Source organism: Macaca fascicularis, chromosome 1, assembly GCF_037993035.2.
Source record: "Macaca fascicularis isolate 582-1 chromosome 1, T2T-MFA8v1.1".
In the NCBI taxonomy this organism is placed as follows: domain Eukaryota; kingdom Metazoa; phylum Chordata; class Mammalia; order Primates; family Cercopithecidae; genus Macaca; species Macaca fascicularis.
This window is the reverse complement of record NC_088375.1, coordinates 24359026-24371482: the sequence shown is the minus strand read 5'-3', so window position 1 is coordinate 24371482 and position 12457 is coordinate 24359026. Positions and strand designations below refer to the sequence as shown.

General features: G+C 38.3%; 1 long non-coding RNA gene across 1 annotated transcript in view; it reads left to right on the top strand.

Annotated features, from left to right (window-relative positions):
* LOC107128767 (uncharacterized) overlaps positions 1 to 12037 on the top strand; it is a 134447-nt gene extending 122410 nt beyond the window's left edge. Inside the window, exon 3 of the long non-coding RNA XR_010577642.2 lies at positions 11901 to 12037. This is a non-coding gene — a long non-coding RNA (uncharacterized lncRNA). The remainder of the gene's footprint in view (positions 1 to 11900) is intronic.
* Positions 12038 to 12457: the final 420 nt, after the last annotated feature.

The window sequence follows — 12457 nt, the reverse complement described above, 5'->3', positions numbered from 1 at the left end:
TGGTAAAATATTGAGCAGTTTTTCTTTTAGGTGAGGTTGGGAAGAATAAAAAGATATCTTCTATTAGCACTTTTATGCAACATTATTCTTAAGGACCCAGCTAATGCAATAAGGAACAAAAAGAAACAAAAGTCATAAATATTGGAAAGTGAGAAGTAAAACTGTTATTAAGCATAGAAGTCATGATTATGTACATAGCAAATCCAAAATAATCTACATTCAAAGCGTTACAAAATTTAGCAGTGTTGCTGGATACAAAGCTCACATAAAAATTAATGGTTTTATCTACTAGCAACAAATTGAAAAGTGGAACTTTCACAACAGCTATTATTTACAATAGCATAAAAAACATCAAATACTTAAGAATAATCTAAGAAAAGATATGCAAGGCTTCTACATGATTGCTGAGAGAAGTGAAAAAGTAATAAATAAATAGACATACTATTACATAAATGAGATGACTCAGTATTATTAAAAATTTAATCCTTTCCAACTATAGCCATAAAGCCAATGCAATCCCAAATAATATTCTGGCAGATATTTTTGTGAAAATTGACAGCTAATTCTAAAACTTACATTAAAATGTAGACATCCTTGAAAATTAAAGAAAATACTTAGGAAGAAAAACAAAAATGCCAAACTTTACTATAAAGATACAGCAATGATGTATGGATAGAAATATGGACCAGTGATACACACTAAGAAAAAACTCCACATAAATAGTCACCAAATTTCCAAAAATGAATGAATAAATAAAAGGCACTATTGTAACTCAATGGGGGAAATAATGATCTTTTCAATAAATGGTGCTATATCCACTGGATATCTGTATATGAGAAAAATGAACAGGATCCTTATATCTCACCATACACAAAATGTAAATCAAAATGGATCATAAATCTAAACATTAAAGGTACAGCAATAAAGGTTCTGAAGAAAATACAAGGAACCATCTTCAGGACTTTGGGATAAATAAAAGTTTCTTATCTGTGACACAAAGAATTACAAACCATTAAAAACCTTGATAAAGTGGGCTTCATTAAAATCATGAGTCTCTGTCGAAAGGTATACTATCTTTATGATAGTAAAAACACATACCACATACCAGAATATACTCACAACAAATGTATGCAACAAAAGACTCATATACAAAATATATAAAAAAAATTCTTACTAAAGAAAAAAGATAGACAAACTAGATTGACAATGGACAGAAGACTTGAACAAATTTTTAACAAATGAGAATATCTATGCCAATAAGCATATTACAAGATGTTCAGCATCTGTACCCATGAGGGAAACACAAAGCAAAACTATAATCAATACCACTCCATATCCACCAGAATGGTCAAAATAAAAAGACTAATAATACTAAGCATTTGCAAGGATGTAGAGCAAGTGGAACTCTCATACATTATTGGTGGAAATGTGAATTGATACATTCATTTTAGAACACTGCTTGGCAATATCTACTGATGCTTAAACTTTGAATCGGTATTTTACTGCTAGGAATGTTCCCAAAAGAAATAAATTTATATCCACCAAAAGGCATGTGCAAGAATTTTCACAATTGCCAAATAGTAAAAACAACCCAAATTTCGACAAAAAAAGAAAGACTAAATACATTGTGGTATATTCAAACAATGGAATACTGTGCAACAATTAAAATTTTTAGACGAATTAAAGCTATTCTCATATAATGAATGCATTTGACATACACAAATGATGGGTGAAAGAAACCAGACACAAAATTTTATCAACAGGAGACTAAGTGAATAAATTGCAGTATTTTCATATACTGGAATACTACACATTAATGGTAAATAAAAAATAAACTACTGCTACATCCATGATTTGAATAAATCTCAACTACATAAATTAAAAGTCAAAAAATACAAAAAATAATATAAATGCATTGTTTCAAAGATAATCAGGAGTAATTAATGGTGATAAGCATCAAAATAGTGAAGAAACACACGGGACTATTTTAAGATTCTGAACATAGTCTATATCTTGCTTAAGCAGTAGTTGTATAGATATACAAATATATAACAATTATCAAGCTGTACACATAAGATCAGCTTACTTTATGCATTTTAATGCATACATTACACCTCAGCACGATTTTTAAAATAAGAAAAATAGAAGGTTTTACATTGAACAATAAAGTAAAACCAGGTTTTATGCGGGCAAACCTAAAATAAAATGAAGTAAAATTGAAAATTAAGTGATGGAATTGGCTGGGCACAATGGCTCACGCCTGTAATCCCAGCACTTTGGGAGGCCGAGGTGAGTGGATCACAAGGTCAGGAGATCGAGAACACGGTGAAACTCTGTCTCTACTAAAAATACAAAAAAATTGGCCAGGCATGGTGGCAAGCGCCTGTGGTCCCAGCTGCTCAGGAGGCTGAGGCAGGAGAATGGCGTGAGCCCAGGAGGCAGAGCTTGCAGTGAGCTGAGATCACACCACTGCACTCCAGCCTGGGCAACAGAGCGAGACTCTGTCTCAAAAAACAAACAAACAAACAAACAAAAAAAACCAGAAAATTAAGTGATGGAAAAAATATGCTTATCAAGGTATAACAAAAAGATATCTACTTTAGTAATATTTTAATTTTAAATTCATGCATACATGATTAATACCAACACAACATAATTAAAGGTAAAAGGAACAAAAAGGTGTTTTGTATGGATAAAAGGAACTATCCACTAAGAAGATATAATAGACACAAACCTTTTTAAATATATGACGTGAATTCAAAAGGAAATAGAAAAAGTCAACATACAAGAAATTATAACATATTTTTTAAAAATCTGTGTATCTAGAAACCTGGTGCAGTTTGCTGTGATCTCCCACTGGAACATTATTGAGTAGCTTTCAAACTGGACAAATTTCTTAGCATTTCTTTGTTCTATTCTCAATAGAGCAATCAGGGTTGTCTTTTATAGTTAATACACAAGCCATAGAACATTACTCCTTCGTTTAAAACCATCTCATGGTTTTAATCTATATGGAAGTCAAAGTCCTTATCATGGCGTCTAAGTGCTAATATGATCTGGGCTCCCATTCCCCTCTGACCACCTCCTAGACTTCTTCCTCTGGGCCACTACAGTCTAGCCCCATCGGCTCTCTGGTTCTTCCCTAACATGCAAGGCATGCTCCCACCTCACAGCTCTGCACTTAAAGATTCCTCTCAATCCCTTCCCCCAGATCTCTTCTCAGCTTTCTTTCTTACATTTCAATTCCTTGTCAAAAATCATTTTGAGGCTTTTCATGAGCACATATTTAATTTATATTCATCAAACTCTCATTTCCTGGTTTATTTTTCTCTATTATCCTTACCAGCATTAACCATACTACTTTTTAATTTAATTATCCTTTCCCATTAGAATGTAAACTTTTTAAGGGCAAGGATTTTTGTATTCATGTTTACTAATATATTTCCTGGCTCCTAGAAAAGTTCCTGACACAGAGTAGGGCCCAAAAAATATTTGTTGAATGAATGCACTCTTAAAGAAGAAACAAAATGGGTATTATAGGACATTTAGAACTGAAGGTCAATTAAAACTGTACACAGGAAAATCCACAGGTTATGGAAGAATATCTGAATGACCCTAACAGCAGGTTGGAGGTCTATCTGAATGCTGATTGGGCACTGATTTGCTCCAGTGGCACCTGAGGAAAGTCCCTGTGGGGCAGCATTGTTGATAACTTTGCCTCAAGCCCACTCTCCATATTCTGGATGGAGAGGGTTCTGGCTCTTGAAACATGGTCTGGGTGGGCACAAGAGCCAGGAGCAAGAGAAGGAAATCTGCTCATTCACGCACACCCATGAGAAAGCGAGACATGACTGGTGAGCAGAGTGGCTCTCTGGGATTATCAGAACTGGAAAATACTGATCAGAAGTGTTGGACTTCAAGGGCACTTCCAAGGATGGCAGAATGAAGCACCAAAAGAAGATGAGACCACCCAGGAACTTAAGCCTATTCAACGTTTGGCACCAAGTTTGAATTCCTCACGGCAATAAATCTCCTGCTACCAAGAACTGAGAGAAATAAAAAGTCATTGCCCTCTGATTGACAAGAGAAGATACCATGCAATGGCCAGTCAGCAGGTGTGACCACAGAAGAGAATATGAGATTACGTGGGAGAAGCCCAGCAATAGACCATCCTACCCTACTGTATACCCATGCTAAGTCAGGGGAAAAAATGGTGTGACATCTCTAACTTTGGGCACAATATCATCTGATCAGTTGAAAGGATCCTCAACCACTATATCTTTCTAATATTTTTGATGACCACATGGAATCTCAGCTACCCTGAAGAGAATCTGATAAATTTCATGGCTTAATCTGAAATTGACATATATTCATATAATTCCTCCGTTAATCCGTAATATAAGCAAGAATATTAGAGTCATTACATAATTCCTAAAATGTGATGTGCTATATGTTTCCTCTGAGGGAACCAGCATCAAATTGTTCTAGCTTTTTTTTTTTTAAAGTTACATGATTAAAACCAAATGAAATCTAAACTTACTTGAAATTTCCAGAGACCTCCAATATCATCATATCTTTCAAAGCAGGTGGGCTCCAGATCTTCATCTAAGCAGCACTTAATGGCACCCAGTTCGCTAATTACAGCTCCAATCACAGCAATCTGCTTCTTTGCCATCGTGTCTCAGCTGGTTAGTAGAAATTTAGAGCTCTGTCACTGTCATCCATCTCATTTAAACAAAAATTACTTGTCACAAAGACCTTCAGTCTGTTGCCCTAAGTTTTCACTATTCTTATTAACAATGAGAACACCAGTATGTTGATTACCAATCAGGGACTATCAGAGGTATAAGGGATACAAAAGTATACAGAAAGAAATATTCCTTCCCCCCACCAAATTTCTCAGTATAGTCACAGAGAGAAATGCAAACATATAATTCCCAGGCTACGTGATAAATGTAATAGTAGCATCATACCCTGTGTGCTATGAGCAGGCAGCACAAGGAAGGAATACCTGACCTGCTGCGGAAGTGACACAGGCACAAAAACCTAAGGATGAATGACTAGGAATCAGCTAGGTAAGAGGCCAGGAAGGGAGGGGTGTGTGCGTGTGCGTGCGCGCACGCGTGTGCGCACGTTCGCGCGTCTGTGTGTGTATGCTCGCACGTGTGTGTGTATGTGCATGTGTATGGATTGTGTAACATTCCAGACAGCAGAGACAACATGAGTGAAGGCAGAAGTGATAAATGCAGAGAAATGTGGAGGAACATAAGAAGTTCAATGAGATAAGGACATCCATTAGATGTACCAAGGTTGTGTCCATTTGTGATCCTTGCTAGAGAAGTTTCAATGGGCTCAGTGTGGTGGCTCATGCCTATAATTTCAATACTTTTGGAGGCCTAGGTGAGAGGATCACTTGAGGCCAGGTGTTCAAGACCAGCCTGAGCAACATAGAGAGACCCCATCTCTCAAAAACATTTTTAAATTTAGCTGGGCCTAGTGGTGCACATCTGTAGTCCTAGCTGCTTGGGAGGTTGAGGTGGTAGGATAGCTTGAGCCCAGGAGTTTGAGGCTACATTGAACCATGATTGTACCACTGCACTCCAGCCTGGGCAATAGAATGAGACCCTGTCTCTAAAAAGAAAGAGACAGAGGGAGAGAGAGAGAGAAGTTTCAGTGGAGTAGGAGGGTAGAAGTCATCTTACAATAGTTTGAGAAGAAAATAAGACCAGAGAAAGTAGACACAATGACTATTAATTACACTGTAGAAAAGCCTATGAAAGTAAAGTAAATCCAACATATTGATTTTTTCTCTCTTATTTAATGATCTGATAAAAACTGACTAAAATAAAAGAAATTTCTTAAAAACTATAAATATAAACTCAAAATTATTATAAAAATACCAAAACTTAGTATTTCTAAGCCATAGATTGTACATTCATTCATTTACTCCTTATTTATTTGTTCAACAAACACTTATTGATTCTTAACTGTGGACCAGGTACTAGCTTGTTGCTCAGGCCACAGAGAAGAATATGACGGGGTTCTAGACTTCAAGGCCTCAATCTAAGGGGAGAAGAGGGTGGTGCAGATAAAGTTGAAGACACTACACTGTAACTGCTGAGTTTAAGATACATGCTGTAGGGAAAAGAAGCAGAGATCAGACCGTTACTGTGTCTATTGAGAAAAGGAAGACGTAAGAAACTCCATTTTGATCTGTACCCTGAACAATTGTTTTGCCCTGAGATGCTGTTAATCTGTAACTTTGCCCCAACCTTGAGCTCACAGAACCATGTGTTGTATGGCATCAAGGTTTAAGGGATCTATGGCTGTGCAGGATGTGCCTTATTAACCATATGTTTACAGGCAGTATGCTTGGTAAAAGTCATCGCCATTCTCCATTCTCAATAAACCAGGGGTACCGTCCCCTAGCCCGACACCTGTGAAGGGTCTGTGCTGAGGAGGACTAGTAAAAGAGGAAGGCCTCTTGCAGTTGAGATAAGAGGAAGGCCTCTGTCTCCTGCCTGTCCCTGGGAACGGAATGTCTTGGTATAAAACCCGATTGTACATTTGTTCAGTTCTGAGATAGGAGGAAAACCGCCCTGTGGCGGGAGGTGAAACATGCTGGCAGCAGTGCTCCTCTGTTACTCTTCACTCCACTGAGATGTTTGGGTGGAGAGAAGCACAAATCTGGCCTAGGTGCACATCCAGGCATAGTACCTTCCCTTGAACTTATTTGTGACACAGATTCCTTTGCTCACATGTTTTCTTGCTGACCTTCTTCCCACTGTCTCCCTGTTCTCCTGCCGAATTCCTCTTGCTGAGATAGTGAAAATAGTAATCAATAAATACTGAGGGAACTCAGAGACCGGTGCCAGTGCGGGTCCTCTGTATGCTGAGCGCCGGTCCCCTGGGCCTACTTTTTTTTCTCTATACTTTGTCTCTGTGTCTTATTTCTTTTCTCAGTCTCTCGTCCCGCCTGACTAAAAATACCCACAAGTGTGGAGGGGCTAGCCCCCTTCAACATGCAAACAGTGTTTCAACCTTGCTGAATCATTTGTAGTGACTTTGTAAACTCGTGCCCTTTCTTCATGAAAATGTCATTTGTTGAAAATGCTATTTACACTGCAGAAAGGACCTCCCATTTCTATTAGTTATCTCCTATGTAAAACCTTCCCCAAACTTCTCAGGCATCATTAAGCCCAACCATCTTCGTGACCATACAGTGCTTTGCATACATCTCTATCACTGCATTTCACACATCATTTTATTAGTTATTATCCTGTCTTATCTTGATTGAGTAATAAGCACCTAGAGATTTGAGACTTATAGCTAACAAATATCTACAGAATACAATTTGAGAGAATTAATTAATTTCTAAACTTCCCTACTTTTCTTTTACTTGCTAACATAGTTGGGCAATCAGAATACTACACCAAGTAATTATAATTAGATAAAATATGTTAATGCCTATCCCCATGGTTCCCCCCAACAAGACAATATATAGTATAAGGCAAACATAAGAGACCAACCTTTGGAAAGAAGGAAATTCAAATTTAATTTCAGCTTCTTAATGAAAGTAGATGTATTGGCTCCCTCTGTCTTCTTGAAAACAGAGTCATTCCACAGCAACTTGAAGATATTTATAAGTTATCAGATTAGTTAATGTATAATCCCTTCCCATAAGTCTTACAATTTGGATTTAAAATTGCCATGAGCCTTTTAGGGATGGGCTGGGACCATGTCTAATGTGATGGTATTTATAATTCACCTACTAATATTGGTCTGCAATACATTTTAATGCTAATTGACACATTTTAAAGACCTTTCAAGTGAAATCATTTTCATTGGCTGGGAAAAGTATAACAAATATTCTGGGAAATAAACAATGTCATTAATTCACTAGTCAGAAGTCAAAACCTTTGTATCCTTTTAGATAATTTAATATTAAGAAAAATTATAGTGTAGACAATGAAAATGTCCATTTAATGCATATAACTTTTATGAGAAAACAAAATAAGATAAAAATTACACAAAGAAATAGATTGTTACTAATAACACTTGGGTGATACAACTATGGGTGATGGTGTTTTTAATCTTTATACCTTTCTATACAAAATACATATATATAAAACAAATAAAAATGATTGTTATTAAATAACTGGCTTTTGGGCTGTCACTTATAACGTAGGAAGAATTTTAGACCCACATCTTTGAGTTGAAAGGGAAATTTAAAAGTCATCTAGTCCAACTTTTTAACAAACTTAGGAATCCTCTTTACAGTACAGCTCACTTCTGTTTATCAAGTCTTGACCACACACAATGATGAGGCTGCTGCTATTTCATAGACAGTATATTTCATTTTCAAAAAGCTCTGGCCATTAGAAAGTTATTTCTTACCTTACATGAATACCTACTTATCTTATATACAATAGTCCTTGTTCTGTGCTTCTACTCTGTTTTCCGTATGATGACTTTGAGACAATTGTCATCTTATCTAGCCTTCTCTTTCACCAAAGAAATTTCCTCAATTCATTTAACTGGTTTTTATTTGTTGTTGTTGTTGCTGTTGTTGTTTTTGAGATAGAGTCTCACTCTGCCACCCAGACTGGAGTGCAGTGGTGCGATCTCGGCTCACTGCAACTTCCGCCTCCTGGGTTCAAGTGATTCTCCTGCCTTAGTCTCCCGAGTAGCTAGGATTACAGGCACTCGCCACCATGCCCGGCTAATTTTTGTATTTTTAGGAGAGATGGGGTATCACCATGTTGGCCAGGCTGGTCTGGAGCTCCTGACCTCAAGTGATCCGCCTGCCTTGGCCTCCCAAAGAACTGGAATTACAGGTGTGAGTCACTGAGCCCTGCCTAACTGTTGTCTTAATACAAGTTGTGACAGGGTACCTATTCTGCGTGCTAAATAAATATTTGTTGAATTGCCCTTGGAAGTGAGCTCCTATCATAGCCACAAGCTCCACCCACACTCCAGAGAAGGGAAATAAAGGGCAGGGGTCACTAGGGTCATCTTAGAATTCTGCCTATCACTATAACCTTCTCTTCCTTCCTGCTAATCTTGACTGGTTCTGTATAGAGGCATTTTGTAACAGCATCACATAACAGGATATCCTTTTATCAGTCAACACTCTATGACATACAACAGCAGAATGAAAATTTTGTAATGGGAAAAAAATCTCAACATATGATTAACTGATAAAATCAGAAATGTGAAAGCAAACAGAAAAAAATTCAAATGAACAGAAGCTCTTTGAACATATATTCTAATTTTACCAAGTAATGTAAAACTTAGCATTCCATTGCTGCAAGCGTCTGACTACATGCTTTCTTAAACTATATTTCTGTTCTGTGCTTCAGAATTTGTGGGAGATGAAGGACATCACTGGTTTATTCAATTCACAGAAATTTTCAAACGACAGTTTCCTGTACATCTAAAATGTTTCATTTTCTTCTCAGTGTTGTTTTTCTCCTTCCAAAAAGATCCATGGAGCGAACTCTCTCTTCATGCCTTTGAGCCATATCTACACCTAAATTATAAATCACAGAAAAGCATGGAATCTTACACCTATGGCTTCTCCCTGGCCCCCCGTCCTATTGAAAGTAAACATCATCTCTCATACCTGCTTTTCTTATCCTGATACCTCACACTATTCTTTTGGATGTAGGTATGGAAAAAGAGAGAACCATGCAGTTACTACTGATAAACATTTTTTTTTTCTGAAAGCATTTACAAAAACTCTTGTTTCTGAAATATGCAATGCAATAAAACTAACTTTAAGTTGGAAGAGAAGTCAAATTTGACTTTAAAGTCCTTGGTTTGGCAGAGAAATGTATTTCTCTATGTCTGAAATGCTAAGAGTAAATGCACCGTCGACTCTGCTCTCAGTTGAATGAAGTTTATCTTTTTGTGATGGTTCATAGACAAACAGGGATCCTTGTTTATCTTTCCTGTCTGCTTGGTATTAGTGAGTCCGACACAGTTGTGGAAATTTGGAAGCTGTCAATATTTTCTAAACGCAGTATCATGGTTGACTTCACAGGGCAGAATCGGGCTAAAGGTTTGTATTAAGGAAAATAAACTATGAATTAAGCACTTAATCTCACAGGAAACATTCAAAGAAATAGTGACATAGTGCAGATTTGAGAACTGTTGCCACATCTGCTGCGCTATCCTGATTCCTTCTCTCTGGCCCCAGTTCACCTTCACTACCACTGCCACCACTTGTGCCTCCCCACTTAGGAAAGTCTTCTCCAAGATCACTTGCTCAGCACTCTCCTCTGTGCTATATCTGTATCTGGGGCACGTTTTATTTCCCTGTATTTTGTAAATAATTTTCTGTATTTTTATATTTCTTATATATTTACATCCTCTCATACAGCAGGGTTCCTCACGCCCCTGGGCCAGCAGGAGGTGAGTGGCGGGCAAGCTGGCAAAGCTTTGTCAGTATTTACAGCCACTCCTTATCACTCACCTTACCTCCTGAGCTCCGCCTCCTGTCAGATCAGCAGCAGCATTAGATTCTCCTAAGAGCTTGAACCCTATTGTGAACTGTACATGTGAGGGATCTAGGTTGCATGTTCCTTATGAGAATCTAATGCCTGATGATCTGTCACTGTCTGTCATCACCCCTAGATGGGACCATCTAGTTGCAGGAAAACAAGCTCAGGGCTCCCACTGATTCTACATTATGGCGAGTTGTATAATTATTTGATAATATATTACAATGTAATAATAATAGAAATAAAGTGCACAATAAATGCAATGTTCTTGAATCATCCCAAAACCATCCCCCAATCCCCACCAGTCAGTGGAAAAGTTGTCTTCCACGAGACTGGTCCCTAGTGCCAAAAAGGCTGGGGACCCCTGCTCTAAATAATGCACTGTTCTGCCTCTGGGAGTCAGAAGGGAAAAAATTGTATTGCAGTGGTGGTCTGTATTGTTATAAACAGCAAGGAGTCCAGTAGAAAGGTCTGACCAGAATCTGCTCCATGGGTGTGTGACGTGTGCTGTCCCAGGGCCCTGCTCTCAGGACCTGGCACTTGGCACTGCTTTGCCATTAACGTCTTTAAATTCTTAAAGAGTTTTAGGCAAAAAGTCCTTCATTTCTGTTTTGCACTGAATCCTGCAAATTATGTAGCCAGTCCAGGGTCTGAATTAGGGAAATAGCTTTTTGGTTTCATTTAAACGCTAGCATAAGTAGTTCAAACAAAGAAATGGGCAAGAGAAGTCAAGTTTCTGTGGTTGTTTTTAAGTGTGAAAGAAAAGTGAGACCAAGGTTCTGGGAATACAAAAGCTTGTTTGAATAGAAAAGGGTGAAATCAGATAATAGGCAAAAAGGTTTGCAAGGTAAAGACAGAATGGTTGATTCTTGCTTGATTTTCTTCACAGCCTGAGGGAGAATTATTAAGAAAGCGGGTCACGTTGAAGATATTAGGGAGGAGGCATAATTGTGGTGGAACCCAGAGAAGGAGGAGGAGGAGATGGATTCCAAGGCTCCTAATGGGGATGCTGGCCTTGACCTTGAGGAGGGTCTCCTCCCAAACTGGAGGGAAGTTTGATGCAACGGTAGATGATACAGGAGTTTGAGTCGGCTCATAGTTGATTGCCTCAATTTTCTTAATGATGTAGGAGGCAAAGTGGTGTTCTGAAAGAGATGGGAGCTGTGGATGGGTTCTCAGCAAGGGTATTTGTTTGTTTGCTTGTTTGTTTTTTACAGACAAGGTCTGGCTCTGTCACCCAGGCTGGCGAGCAGTAGCATGATCATAGCTCACTGTAACCTCAAACTTCTGGGCTCAAGCAGTCCTCCTACCTCAGCCTTCTGAGTAGGTAGGACTACAGGTGTGCACCCCTATGCATAACTAATTTTTCTTTTTTTTTTTTTTTTTTTTTTGTAGAGACGGCATCTTGCTATGCTGCCAAGGTTGATCTCAAACTCCTGGGCTGAAGTGATCCTCCAGCCTTGGCCTCCAAAAATGCTAGGATTACAGGCACGAACCACCATGCCCAGCTCATTGTGGGATTTCAGGAAAGCTAGAAGACTGGAGGCAACCACTGAGAGGAATGTGAGAGGGGCCTGAAAATGGGATAATACAAAATCCCTGGTGAGTCCCATCATGAGGGCCCTGTCTAAAACTGCAGCATCCCTGCTCATCCTGCCTGCTCTATCACTTCTGATCCTCCTTAATTCACTCGATCTGTCCCTATACCATTGTCAGCTTTAAAAATACTCTATATTTTATTATTTTATTCAGTTCCATGTTGGCCTCTTATTACTATAATGTAAACTCCATGGTTGTCCATTTTGCCTGCTGATGTATTCCCAGTAGGCAGGACTGGCAAGGAGTAGGCACTGGTACATGTTTATTGAATGAATGCATGAATTGCCATGCAGCATTGAAGGTGGAAACTGGAGCATTGCAGATGTATCAATATCCCATAGATGTAGTTTCTC